The following is a 14,139-nucleotide window of genomic DNA, read 5'->3' as shown; positions in this document are numbered from 1 at the left end:
AATGTCTGTTCACTCACTGGGAGAATTACCGCCACCTGCTGTATAATCCTGCACAAATGATGCTCTGCTCTCCACTCAGTCCTGGTAGATCACTCCGGTACTGATTACAAATTACATGACAAAAGCTGTAATCAGTTGCTAGTGCCTGCTGTATAATCATAATCAGAATCAGAATGAGCTTTATTGCCAAGTATGCTTACACATACAAGGAATTTGTCTTGGTGACAGGAGTTTCCAGTACACAACAATACAAAAAACAGCAACAAGACTTTTAAAAATAATTAAAATTGAATAAAAAATAGATAAATATTGAAAATAAAAAAGTATATATAGAATACACAATAAACATTATATATACATACATACATACATACATACATACATACACACATACATTCACACACACAAACACACATAAATATACATATACATACATATACACATATATGAATATATATACATACATATACATACATACATACATACACACACACATACACACATACATATACATACATATACACATATATTAATATATATACATACATATACACACATACATACATACATACATACATACATACACACATACATTCACACACACAAACACACATAAATATACATATACATACATATACACATATATGAATATATATACATACATATACATACATACATACATACATACACACACACATACACACATACATATACATACATATACACATATATTAATATATATACATACATATACACACATACATACATACATACACACACACACACACACACACACACATACGTAGTGCAAATCTAAAATACAAATCGGTTATATACAGTGCAACGGAATGTAATGGCAGAAGAGGTAGGATGTGTTGGATAATATAAATATACTAAGCTGTGTATTGCACATTAATTATTGCTCAAAGGGGCAGTTTTAACTGTTCATGAGATGGATAGCCTGAGGGGAAAAAACTGTTCCTGTGCCTGACGGTTCTGGTGCTCAGTGCTCTGAAGCGTTGGCTAGAAGGCAACAGTTCAAAAAGGGGGGGGGGGGGGGGGCAACTCTCAGCAGTCCGAACTGTCTTTTGTAGTCTTCTGATGTCTGATTTCGTAGCTGAACCAAACCAGACAGTTATTGAAGTGCAGAGGACAGACTCAAAGGCTGCTGAGTAGAACTGTATCAGCAGCGCCTGTGGCAGGTTGAATTTCCTCAGCTGGCGAAGGAAGTACAACCTCTGCTGGGCCTTTTTCACAGTGGAGTCAATGTGGGCCTCCCACTTCAGGTCCTGTGAGATGGTAGTGCCCAGGAACCTGAATGACTCCACTGCTGCCGCAGTGCTGTTTAGAATGGTGAGGGGGGTCAGTGTTGGGGTGTTCCTCCAAAAGTCCACAATCATCTCCACCGTTTTGAGCGTGTTCAGCTCAAGGTTGTTTTGACTACACCAGACAGTCAGCTGTTTAATTTAATGTGTGTTTTTGCAGCGGTTGTACATTGTAACCAATCACTGACAAGTATGTTGCTCTCTACTGGTGTATAATTGTTACAAATTTGAATAACAGCTTTGTTTTTGTGAAGATGACCATTTAGGCAACTAGACTTGATTTACTGAAGTTTTAAAACAGAAATAAAGTAATTCAGAAACGCAGTTCTCAGTGTGTTTTGGATGTACAAAATGAATATACCATGCAGTTGATCCACCCAAAATAAGTAGTTTAATGTACATTTATATTGATTTAAATGAGTTGCAATTACATTATCAAGCAAAGTAATAGTCAATTGTGATTTTTGTCATAATCATGCAGCCCTATCACTGTGCAAAAACCGTAAGTCTGATAAGTTAGAAAAGATACAGCATAAAAATTCCGAACAGCCTGAAGGTCTGTGCAAAGTTTGGTGGATGTAGCTTTAAAGCTGTAGTAGCAGTTATTCTTGACAATTTTGGGCTTGCTTTAGGGATTCTGTAAAAACCCTAAACCATGTCTGTAGAATAACAATATGTTGGCTTTGTCAAGCCTGTTTTGTTATGTAATACAACACTGCAATAATACCACTATTCACGATGAAAGCTTCAGCAATTATCAACAATTATCTCTTACTGGCACATGCCTAGTCAAGCGTGTCAAACTTTTTGCTGTATTTTTAAATTTTTACCTAAAATCTTGACCTTGAAAAAAAAAAGTTCACAAACATGTTAACTGTCAAGTCCCCCTATGCTGATTTACTCCCTGATGCTTGTATTTTCAGCATAGCAGTGGTAGTAGAGGATGCGTCATCTCCCTGTTGCATCACAGTAAAAATTCTTCTTCATATGACTATTGCTTCTCTTAAGCAGCAGGTAAAAATCTTTGCTGGGTTGCTGTCTGTCTGATTTGTTGAATTTTTATGTAATCGTTTAAAAACCCCATGAAATGTAATGATTAGCACAGTTTTCTTTCTTGTCTTAACATGTTTCCTATTGAAACAGGAAGTTTTAGTGAGACAGATTAAAGTGCTCATCCCTTTGTATTTAAATAGCCAATAGGTTTTACTTGCAGCACAGCCATGAACCATGATTTGTTACTTGCTACTTGCTCATTGACTCATTCTAGAGAGCATTTGATTGGACAAAAATCAGAGTAGTGCAAGATTCATCAATATTTTTAGTCCTTTTTCCAGGAAGAAAGGGTTAATTTTGTCAGCTTTTAGGAGTATACACTGTGAACCCTAAAAAATCAAGTATTAATAACTTAAACGACTGAGTACAAAATTGAGGCTATGGGGAATACACATAATGCCTTGTGCATGATTGACCAAGAATTGGTTATAATCTTCTTTGAGCTGTTATCTTATGATCTAAATGAAATTATAAAGTAGAAACAACAATATTTAAATTGCAAATCTGAGTTAAGACTACTTGGATGTAGTTAACTTAAATAGTTTATTAAGTTTATTCTATATAAACACCAAGTTAAGTGAATTTAATTCAACAAGTTTTGGAGATGCCATTACTCAGTTCAATTAAGGGAATTAGTTTAATCAATCAATCAAGTAAAGTCAACTTATTAGGGTTTTCAGTGTACTAGAATATAAAGATCTAAAAGCTAATCGACTAAAAGCCACAAAACGTTTTTTTGCAGTGTTGATTACATGTGGTTTTTAATCTTTTTCTGTCTCCGCATCTCTTGCAGATGTTTCATGAGTATGGTTTTCACCCCAGGGTGCAGCGCTGGGTGATCGGGCAATGTCTGTGCGCTGATGGCCACTCTTTAGCGTCATACGGCGTCTACAGGGACGGTGACACAGCGTTTCTTTACCTCCTGTCTGCCCGTCACGCCTGCCTCAGTCACCAGCTGTATCAGCAGGACCAGCAGAATGCCTTCTTGACGCCCGCACCACCACCGGCCCCCACACCGGCCAGCAACGGACCTGTTAGCCACGACTGGAGAGGCTACAGCACGTTACCGCCCCGATTTAGCCACAGTAGCACAGGTGAGCTCAGGTCTCACAACCTGACAAAAATTAGCCACTTAGATTGTATATTTCAACTCTGTCAACACAAAATGTTCCATCAAGCTTTGCATGTCACCAAGCCACGCACGGACTGAATGTCTGTCTGAAACATTGCAGTTCCAACTGATTTTTGCTCTCGTTTGTAGCTTGACTAGTGTTCATTTTGGAAGTCAGATCATATTATTTTAACAGTCAATTCTTACGTAATGTTTCTATTGTTCTTTCTACCAGCAGTATTTTCTTTCTTTCTTCCTCAGAAGAATCAGAAGCAGTGTCGTCTTGACGTGAAATAAAGCGGAGCCGAACCTTGCGTTCCGCTTGAGCAAAACTTGCCTGTCAGAGTGTCTAAAAAGGAAACACCCTGGCGTTATATACTGTATTTAACACATCCTTTATTAAAGTACAAGTAAAAGGAAGCGGGTTGTATAAATAAGCACACACTCCAAAACATTTCTCTGTGCGTTCAGAGCCGCTTATATGAGTAGCGTGAAAAAGAGCACGAGAGAGTTTCGAACTTCTCCCGGCTGATTCCCCCACACGGGGACGCTCATCCCTCCCTTGCATTTGCTGCAGCCAGATTATAACGTGATGGCTCGTGACGTAGTGAATCATAATACTGTATATGTGTCATGGTGTGTATCTTATCGTGAGAAAATCAGTGATTCAAGCTCTATTAAGAAGAGGGAGTGACCAAAAATGTGAGAGAGTGTAGTCTTAGCCCATTATACAATGCAAATAAAAGAATTTAAAAAAGGTTTTAGATTAGACTTTTTTGGGGGGGGGTTTTCAATATAAATATCTAAAACTTCTTAGGTACATTTAATTTAGGAGCTATACTGCAGAAGAAAAAATTGTTATTGGAGAATGTTGAATATAATATTTAATATTTAAAAATATCTAAAAATCCTTAAAACAAGATACATTTACCTGAGAAGCAACATATAAGATATTTAGACTTGTTTTCAGAGAATGTATCTTGAATATATGTATATTTTGGCTTTACTGCACTGGCAGAAATATATACAAGTGAAAAAATGATCATGAGGACTTAAAAGCACACTGGGAATTGGGCATTCCAAATTGGTCTAAATATCTTCTATGCTGCTTCTCAAGTAAATGTATCTTGTTTTAAGGATTTTTATATAATTTTCAATTGATAGACAACGCTTGATAACAATAGGATTTTGTGCAATGAATTTCTTTACTGAATTAAACTTAGTAGAAATGTTTTTTTTTTCACTTTCAGTGAATGTCATTTAGAGGTATTTTTAAAAGATGATTTTGTCCTCTTTATTGTTAGTAAGCACATTTAATACAACCTTTTAACTCGAGGCACAAGCTGAATAGTCGGTTAAGAACTAATGATTAATCGTTGCAATAATCACCGCATAGTTGAATAATAATTCTAATAATCGTTAGATTAGTCGATTTTATCAAAATAATTGTTAGTTGCAGGCCTAGCCCCAATGAACCTCACAAGCAGCGCAGCCACAGAATGAGAGCCGCTCACACAGGACACGTTATTGACAACTGGATGAAGCACAACAGGATGCAGGGATCTCAAGAATAATTTTTCAAAGTTTCAACTACTTTTAACTTGACACTGCATCCTAAAAACAAAGTGTTTATGATGCTGAAAACTAGAAAGATGCTCCAAAAGCATCTGTCTGACACGTATGTATATAGTCCGATAATTAAAAACAGGGGAAACGCAATGCAAGAATTGGACAGATTGACCGATTCGATTGCAAAATGGGTTGCTGTGGACTGTAGGCTTATTGAATGATATGGGAATAAACCAAACAATAGTATATTGACTAAATACACTTTTATATTGGCTAATCAATGATTTACTCGTCTGCCACAATAATGCAATATATTTCCATCTGAATTAGAATTTATATAATATTATTTATATAGAATTTTCTTTATTTGGGGGCCTTCCTCAACAAATATATATATATATGATCAAATGCGATTCATTCGAATACTTAATCGGCATGTCATGTCATTAGTTCGATGAAAAATTTTAATCAATTGACAGCCCTAATAAGAATGTTTAATTATTGTAAAATGATTATTTATTATGTATATGATTAAAATTATTTGTATTATAATGAATTCGCATATAATGTTCTTGCTATGTTTGCTAATTTAATTGCTATTAATGATATGTCAACAAGATATCACATCCTGTATTATTTTTGTAACAAGCAAGAGATGGAGCAATACATTTGTTGACTGTTTTTTCATATTGTTGTGAAATGAAGGGAAGTTGTTCCTGTTTGAAAATTCAAATGAACCCTTGTGTTGTGTTCGTTTTGTGCTAACACATTTTGTGTTCCCGGTCAGAAATGACCGACCCACTAAGATTGTGTACAGATCTCTCATATTGCATACAGTATATCATAAGATATTGCATTAGATCTTTTTATCAACTACTTTTTTAGTAATTATGACAGGTTTTGTACTCCTTTTTCAAACATTTTTAAAAATATATATTTTTATTGATGGAAGGATTCATTGAACTGAGCTTATACCGGGCTAGTTTTGGGCACTCCCAGCGGAAATAATAATAATGTAATAAATTAATAACCACTTGCTTGATCTGAACATTGGTGTCATTTTAAAGCTTAGAATCTGGACTTTACAATGCATATAGCTGACCCTACCAATTATTAAATTATACTTTTTAATTTGCTGACAAATAAGAATCGTTTCGCTCTAATCATTTGCAAATTTATCACAACAATCATATTCAGAGTTGGTGAAACCATAAAAAAGATGTAATAGTCATGTGTTATATATCGTTGGAAAGGTCTCAATTAGTAGAATGCAATTAGCAAATTTGTTTCACTCAGAGGCCAAAATGCAGTGAGTATTATTGTATGAAATTCCCACTGACACACACAAATATAATAAACAGAAGTGGCTTTTTGTTACGTTTTTCCTTATTACTTCCTGAAACATACATATAAACAATGACATATTGTAACTTACAGCAGACCATCCCGATTCAAACGAGCCCAAACACAGCATAATATGATAAGTAGATCTTGAAATATTGATCAAAGAGTGTACATGGAAAGACGATGCACAAAAGAGAGCTCAACACACATTGCGCACGCGCGCGCGCGTGTGTGTGTGTGTGTGCGCGCGCACTTGCCAGAGGACTTTGTGCAAACACACATTCACATATGTGCTCATCTAAAGGATTGGGATGCTCCTGAACATTTAATATTTCTCATTCCGTTCAAGAGTTTTAACCATTCAAGAAAAAGTGGTCACTCCTGATACGTACCTTTTGGCGTAGCTTTGCGACTGTGAATCGAAAGTTCAAACTTTTTTTGATAATTATTAATATTGGGACTCCAGAGAACCTTTCTGCAATGGATTGGTTCCGATCAGGTGAAAGGTCTAGAAGAAGAACAAATAGCTACTAAAAATTTATTTTGTTAATGCCGGCCATTCCAGATATATGACTGTCCTCATAGACCTTGATGGCATTTTGGACAAAGACACTGCTTGCCAAATTTCAAGTCGATCAGACGAATGGTTCCTTTCTTAGAGCCATTTTGAAATATATTATTATAGCGCCACCAAGAGGCAGAGGCATGCAATTTTGTTGTGTGCCCTCATAATGATGCTGTACATATATGTAACATATTTGGTGATAATATCTCATTCCGTTCAAGAGTTATAACCATTTTAGTAAAAGTGGCCATGCCCGATACAAACGTTTTGGCGTAGCTTTGTGACGGTGAATCGAAAGTTTTTTTTTTTTTTAATAATTATTAATATTAGGACTCCAGAGAATTTTTCTGCACTGGTTTGGTTCCGATCGGGCGAACAGCCTAGGACTAGTTCAAATAGCTGCAAAAATATTATTTTGTTGATAGCGGCCATGTTTTTTAAATATGCAACTGTCCTCACAGACCTTAATGGCACCATAGAGACATTTTAAGATTTTTTATTATTATAGTGCCACCAAGAGGAAGAGATGTGCAATTATTTGTGTGTCCTTGGAATGACCCCTTACATATGTGTACCAAATTTGGTGACAATATCTCTGTCCGTTCAAGACTTATAACCGTTTTCGTAAAAGTGGCAGAGAGCGCTACATATGTTTTGGCATGCTGTTTGGTGATTAATCAAAATTTAAAAATTCCTTTGATCAGTTTTCATATTGGGAATCTGCTGAATCTTTCTGCACTGGTTTGGTTCCGATTGGGGGAACGGCCTAGGACTAGTTCTTTTTTATTTTTTAACAATCCAAAATAGCATAAAAACGAAAAGTCGTAGCAAAAATTGGAATGGGGTAAAACCAGTGTTGGGCGTAACGCGTTACAAAGTAACGCATTACTGTAATCTAATTACATTTTGCGGTAACGCAGGAATGTAACGTTACTTTAAAAATTAAGTAATCTGATTACAGTTACAGACATGAATAAAATTACAGTACTTGGATTACACATTTATTGTTAAGACAACAATATTAATAAAGTAGAATGCATTTTAAAATGTATTACGTTCCAGTGTTAGTACTTTTATGTGTGCTGCTGTGTCAGCTAATGTGCATGCACTCTAACAAACTACCATGGCATTTAGGACACGTATCGAGGTGATGGCAGAAGAGTGAGCTATGTTACTATGGATGCAGTGGAGTGTAGTTGTTTATTCAAATTGAAAACAAAAGTAAATCGTTTCAAGATTTCATGCGCTCACAATCAATCTCAGCGAGCTCTGTGTCAGCATGCTCCCAGCCTTGGCTGGAGGAGAGAGGCACGCAAGGCTGGGCCGGCAACAAATAATTGACTTTCTGTAAAGTTGTGTAAACACAGACGTTGCACATATACACACGCAAAGAGACATACTGTACATGCACACATGCATGATGCAACACACAAGCAAACCTGTATATTCATACCAAAAAGATCAAAGCTGTTTGCAAATGATTTCAGAAATGTTTTCAGTTCATTAGTATTCTTTTTCTGTCTTTCACACCAATACAAACACAGGTAAACAAGCATACTGTACACATACATGCCACACACAGCTAAGAAGGTTGTAGATAATGGACACACACACACACACACACACACCTGAAGATACTACTACAGCATATTTCAGATAAGAAAGTTAAGTTGCATATTTAGAAATGCATTGGATCTCTTTAGCCAAGTTGCTGTCTTTGTCATGTTGCTGTAATTTTGTTATTGTTTTCAGTCAATATTAAAGTGCTAAAAGAGCTATTAGTGTCACATTTGTTTTTTTAGCAGGTTTGATTGGTTTTAGAAAGTAACTTCAAAGTAACTTCATAAGTAATCTGATTACATTCCCAGCAAAGTAATCAGTAAAGTAATCAGATTAACATTTTAGAGAAGTAATCAGTAGAGGATTACTTTTTGAAAGTAACTTACCCAACACCGGGTAAAACTCTTCCACATAACGCAACGAATCACAGGAAAAAATCATTTTGTTTCTAGGCATTACTGTTCATAATTTATAGCCAAAAATGCAAAAAAAAACTCATTTTGTTCACTATAGCACCACCGGTTTGGTCTGCACGATCAGTTTTAGGGCAGAATAATAATAATAATAAATATAGCCATAAACTGCAATTATTGGGGGCCAAGCACATATGGAAAAATGACAAAAATGATCTGATTTGACAGGAAACATCCTGTGGAACCATAACTGTAACTCTAACCCTAACTCAAACCCTAACCACCTTCAGAGGGCTGACAGCATATTCACTGTTCTCTTATGAAGTCATGAATGTTTTATTGTAGGTCAGTTTAATATATAAACCACCTCAGCTGCAAGTTTAAAGTTAATCCATAACTGAGATTTAAATCAAGAGTTTAAAGTAATGGAGCAACAGGATTGAAGTCAATTCAGATTTACTGTGAAATTTAAATCAGGATCAAAACAATGATTTAAATGTAACCCTGATTATTTTTTTTAACAAAGTTTAATGTTTGGTGCAACAGAATTATCAGAAACCTTTATTTAATCTAAATGTAAGGTTAATCCTGGTTGGTGCAACCCACCCTTAGTCTACCTTTAATTACTCTTAAGACCCTTTGAATGATTTATAGTTATGTGGCTCCCTCTGGTGGACAAACAGTAATACATATTTAATGCCTTAAATACAGTTGAGAAATTAGGTATTTCTTATGTTACAGCCATGCCAAATTGATTACATTTTGCATGTTACCTCAGTGTTCTTTTGTGCATGTACACTAAGTTTTAAGTTTAAAATATGTGCTCACAGGATATGGGTCAATAAGTCATAATAGGCCATACCCAAAAACCTATCAGCTAATATCTTTGGAACGATTGGACATATCAAAATTATTTTGATAAATTGTTGTCAGGAGGGTCTGTAAATTATGTATACCAAGTTTCGTGAGAATCAGGCAAACGGCCTAGAACAAGTTTGAAAAAGTAGTTTTTTTTTAATAAATCGAAATTGGAGAAAATGTTTCTTGCGGAAGCATCACGGATTCAAGTGACCATATGATTTGGGGGCACTGATGGATTTGGAGAAGCTACACATTTTTATCTGAACCTATATGGTTCCGGAGATATTAGCAAAAAAACAAATTAGCATATTATAGCGCCACGTGTGGCCGATTGTCACAAAATTTTATTTGCAGCTTTGTGTAGATACCTTGCTTGTGGATAGTAATTTCGATAACTCTCTGCCATTCCCAATATGAGTTATACGATGCTAAAATTTCATTGGCCGCCATTTTTGTTAATTTGTCGAATCGATTTTTTTTAAAGAATATGTTAGCATTTGAACCAAAAAAGATGCATATTTAAATTCAACTTTGTCTCTAGAACGGCTGCAAAGTTATCATAGTTTTTTTATTTGTAGCGCCCCCTAGGGGTGGAATTGTACGAAACTTTGCAGACATCTTCTAAGCATCCTTTTGACTATGTGTACCAAGTTTGGTTAGGTTTGGAGTTTGCATTGGGTAGATATTGATCAATTACTCAAATCATGTTAAACCAAAATGTATCGTTAATATCTTTGGAACGATTTGATGTATCAAAATTCTTTTTATCATTTATTTTGTCACAGGGGCCTGTAGATGATGTAATTTCGTGCCGATCGGACTAACAGTCTAAGAGGAGTTCAAAAAGTATCTGAGGTATACAGTTTGTAGGGCTTGACTCAAGGAATCAAGAGGAAAATGTTTTTGATTCTAGCCCTTACGGTTGCAGAGGTATGATCCAAAATTATTTTTTGATTTTCTATTTTTCTTTGTATTTCTCTGTTTAGTCAGGATGGTCCTGTCCTTGCTGTACATTTATAAATAAGTCCACGAGGCCAGGCTGTGAAATCTGCAGCACAGATCGACCGAACCTTCCCAATCACAGTAACATTCAACAGGTGACTGACTTCACCCAACAGTAACACCCATTCACAACACTTGACTGTGCTGATATTGGAAACTGATTGTGAACTAATATGCACTTTCTCTCTTTCAGGAAAAAGTAAGAAGATCTGATCAGTGAAACCTGGTTGTAAATACACAAGTATATAGAAAAAAACAAATCTAAAATAATCTCATGTTCATGCACATTCTACAACCAGACTCCAGTTCTCGACTTTCATCCCGAAGTCCGACATTCTAGTACTCTGCTAGTTTTAAATGAGAGTTGGGTTTCATCATAGCCTCAAACTCCCCCAATAGCTATATAGTAGGGCTGCACAATAAATTGTAATTAAATATTATTTTAGTCACAAAAAGTCAAATATTAACTTTTTTCTCAAGTTATAAACAAGGATTCAAATGGTAGTAGAATATTTCAGGAATCCGGCCCCAGGTAATTGATTTTGACCGTTTTGCTCTTAATTCACGAACTCATTTGCTGTGTAATATAAGTGCTGTCTTTGCTCAACAGTTTACAAATCTTACCTTACTACACAGTGAGCAAGTCGATGTCCCTTTCCATTTCCCAGTTCAACTGGAACAGGACAAATATCATTCAAATACAGCAGATTTTTATTTAGAGTATGTGCGCGTGGCTCTACTTTAGGGGCGTAAGTTTCAAATGTGACAATTACTTCATATAATTACATTATATGATTAAGGCCAGTATGTAGTGAGGCTGACTGAGCCGATTCAAAGTGTATGGCGAGCCAGCTAAAGTACTACCATTCCTGAAAGTCTGGCATTTTATTTAATGAACCGTGTTGTTTTGAGTTGGGTTGATTTGAATTGTAATTGAATTGAATATGCGTTTATTGTAAATGATTATTGTTTTATTGTTTTGTAAATGTACATTAATTCTTGCCAAAACATGTAACTGCGTATGACCATGACATTGCTGTGAATAAACATACAATGGAGGGAAGCTTAAGAGTCATCTTTAGCCTCTTGAAATGTGGAAGATTTTACTGTTCAGTAATGGAATTTGTCCTCTCTTGATTTACACTTTTTACCTTCTGTTGAAGTTAAGAGCTTGATCGTTAACTTGCATTAAATTAAACTATTATATCTGAACTTTTTACAAGTCACAGCTGCTTAATCTTTGAGCACTGAGGTTGGATGATTTATGGACACTGTTTTAGATTCATGCAAGCAAAGCAGATTAAAAAAAAAGAGACATGAGATACATCAACAAAACATGAGAATAACAATTTACTAACCATAATGTTTTTCAAAATCCATGACTTCCTTTCTTCTGTGGAACACAAAGGGAAAATTTTAATGAATGTCCTGGTTCATCTATACAATGCAATAGCAGTGGACTCACTTCAAAGCTAAAAAAAAAAAGTACCCAAACATATAAACGTAGACAATGCAGGAAATAGTCAATGGAGCTGCCATTAACTGCCATTGTATTGAATAGATGGAGTGGGATATTCATTAAAAAAAAAAAAATCTTTCTGTCTTATGCATAAGAACGAAATGGTTAAAACACTATAACAGGGTTGCCGCAGGGTTTAATTTAAGGCTTTTTAAGACCTGATCAAATAAAAAATAATTTTCAAAGCAGCAGAGAGAAAGAATGCTTATAGTTTTTTTAGAAAATTAACCAATGAATGTCTTATAGTTGTCTGCATATTAAGCTGGGATAGGAGAAATGATTTGAACACAGAAAAAGTTAAATACTTCAGCTTGAACTCATTAAGCAACTGCTATATCAAACATAGTGTTACCAATTAGCGTGCATTCAACATGCTAGCATACTAGTTAGTTTTCGCTAGTACTAGCTAGTTAGGTTCTCTCTATTTGAAGTATTTAAGTTGAGATTACATGGTATAAAAGTCTGAGTGATCGCAAATCTGAATCAAAATCCCACAGGGAAGCACCCCGGACAACGTTCTTGAGTGAACATTACATTGAGTATCCTAACATTATGCTGTAATTTATGACATTTACAGTACATATACTTTTGATACTTAAGTACATTAATAACAGTTTCTTTAATACTTTTCTTAAGTACCTGTATTTTTCCCTAAGAGCTACTTTAACTTCTACTTGAGTAAATATCCATAAAGGTATATTTTACTTAAGTGTTGCAATTGAGTACTTTATACAACACTGTTATGACTGGATTAGCCCATGTTGATTGGCTGTTTTTGCACACAATATGCTGATTGTAGTAAGGAAATTAACAAACTTAATGTAAATGTGTTTGGAGCTTTATTATGGTAGTATACTGTATGCTATGTTATCATAAACTGCATAACTGTGTAGACTACAGAATGTAAAAAGGCTTTCTCTTCAACTTTTGGCCTATACTCAAGAAGGCTCATTTGCTACAGCGCAGACATAGAACTGGAGAAATTATTGTCTGGGTTTTGTTGAACTTTAGCAATCAAAGACTTACTCTTATTGTACTTTGATATTGTGGTTTAATAAGTGACTTTTGTGGAATACCGAGAAGGCCCCATCTCAAAATGAATTACTCTTCAAAGAGACAAATGATTATTATGCTTTGCATAAAGAATTAAGCTCTTTATTTTTCCCAAGGGTTGCAATTGGAGGTAAAGACCGTATTTTATGTAATATTTGCAAATCCATCCATCTCTGCCGCAATCAAATGGGAAATGTGATATTTAAAATCATTTCTTACTATAAGGCTTATTCTTTGTTAAGAATTGTTATGGTATTGATTCATGAAGTGTACTTTTGGGTTCCAAAATGGAATAGTATTTTGGTTTAAATTGTACTCCTTTTTCCTTCAAATTAGCATATCTACTTTTGTCCTGTGCTTCAAATCTGCATTTAACACTCATTCCAATGATACTTTGTTTAGTCATGATGACAAATAGGATGTTAATACTGTAGATGATTTTCGATCCTCTCCTGTGTTGGGAGGTTGAGCAGGGAATAGTCACCAATTTGTCCTAAAATGTCTTTTATTGTCAGCGTCTCAGGAAGCCCGACCCAGAGAACTTTGCTCCCAGGCATAATGCCTAGAAGACTGAGAATTCAGGTTTGATAACCTCTGTCCACAAAACAGACTTCTTAAACACATTACGTCCAGTGGTAAGGCATGCTTTTTAAGCATTTGGCTTGAATGTGAAGAACTTCCTGAAGTTCATTTCTCCAGGAATAGAAGCCAGCAAAGAAAGAAAGAAGGGTAATTATCAATGCAAGGAATTTAGACTCCATTGA

The 14,139-nt window shown here is 35.3% G+C and overlaps 1 protein-coding gene across 1 annotated transcript in view; it reads right to left on the bottom strand.

Moving 5' to 3' along the window:
• LOC127440760 (gastrula zinc finger protein XlCGF57.1-like) overlaps positions 1-80 on the bottom strand; it is a 191,303-nt gene extending 191,223 nt beyond the window's left edge. The window contains exon 1 of the mRNA XM_051697608.1: positions 36-80. The gene's annotated coding sequence lies outside the window, so the exon portion shown is untranslated. The remainder of the gene's footprint in view (positions 1-35) is intronic.
• Between the last annotated feature and the right edge of the window lie 14,059 nt (positions 81-14,139).

This window comes from Myxocyprinus asiaticus, chromosome 5 (genome assembly GCF_019703515.2).
Source record: "Myxocyprinus asiaticus isolate MX2 ecotype Aquarium Trade chromosome 5, UBuf_Myxa_2, whole genome shotgun sequence".
NCBI classification, from domain to species: Eukaryota; Metazoa; Chordata; class Actinopteri; order Cypriniformes; family Catostomidae; genus Myxocyprinus; species Myxocyprinus asiaticus.
The sequence above is the reverse complement of the archived record's forward strand: the minus strand, read 5'-3'. Positions and strand labels throughout refer to the sequence as shown.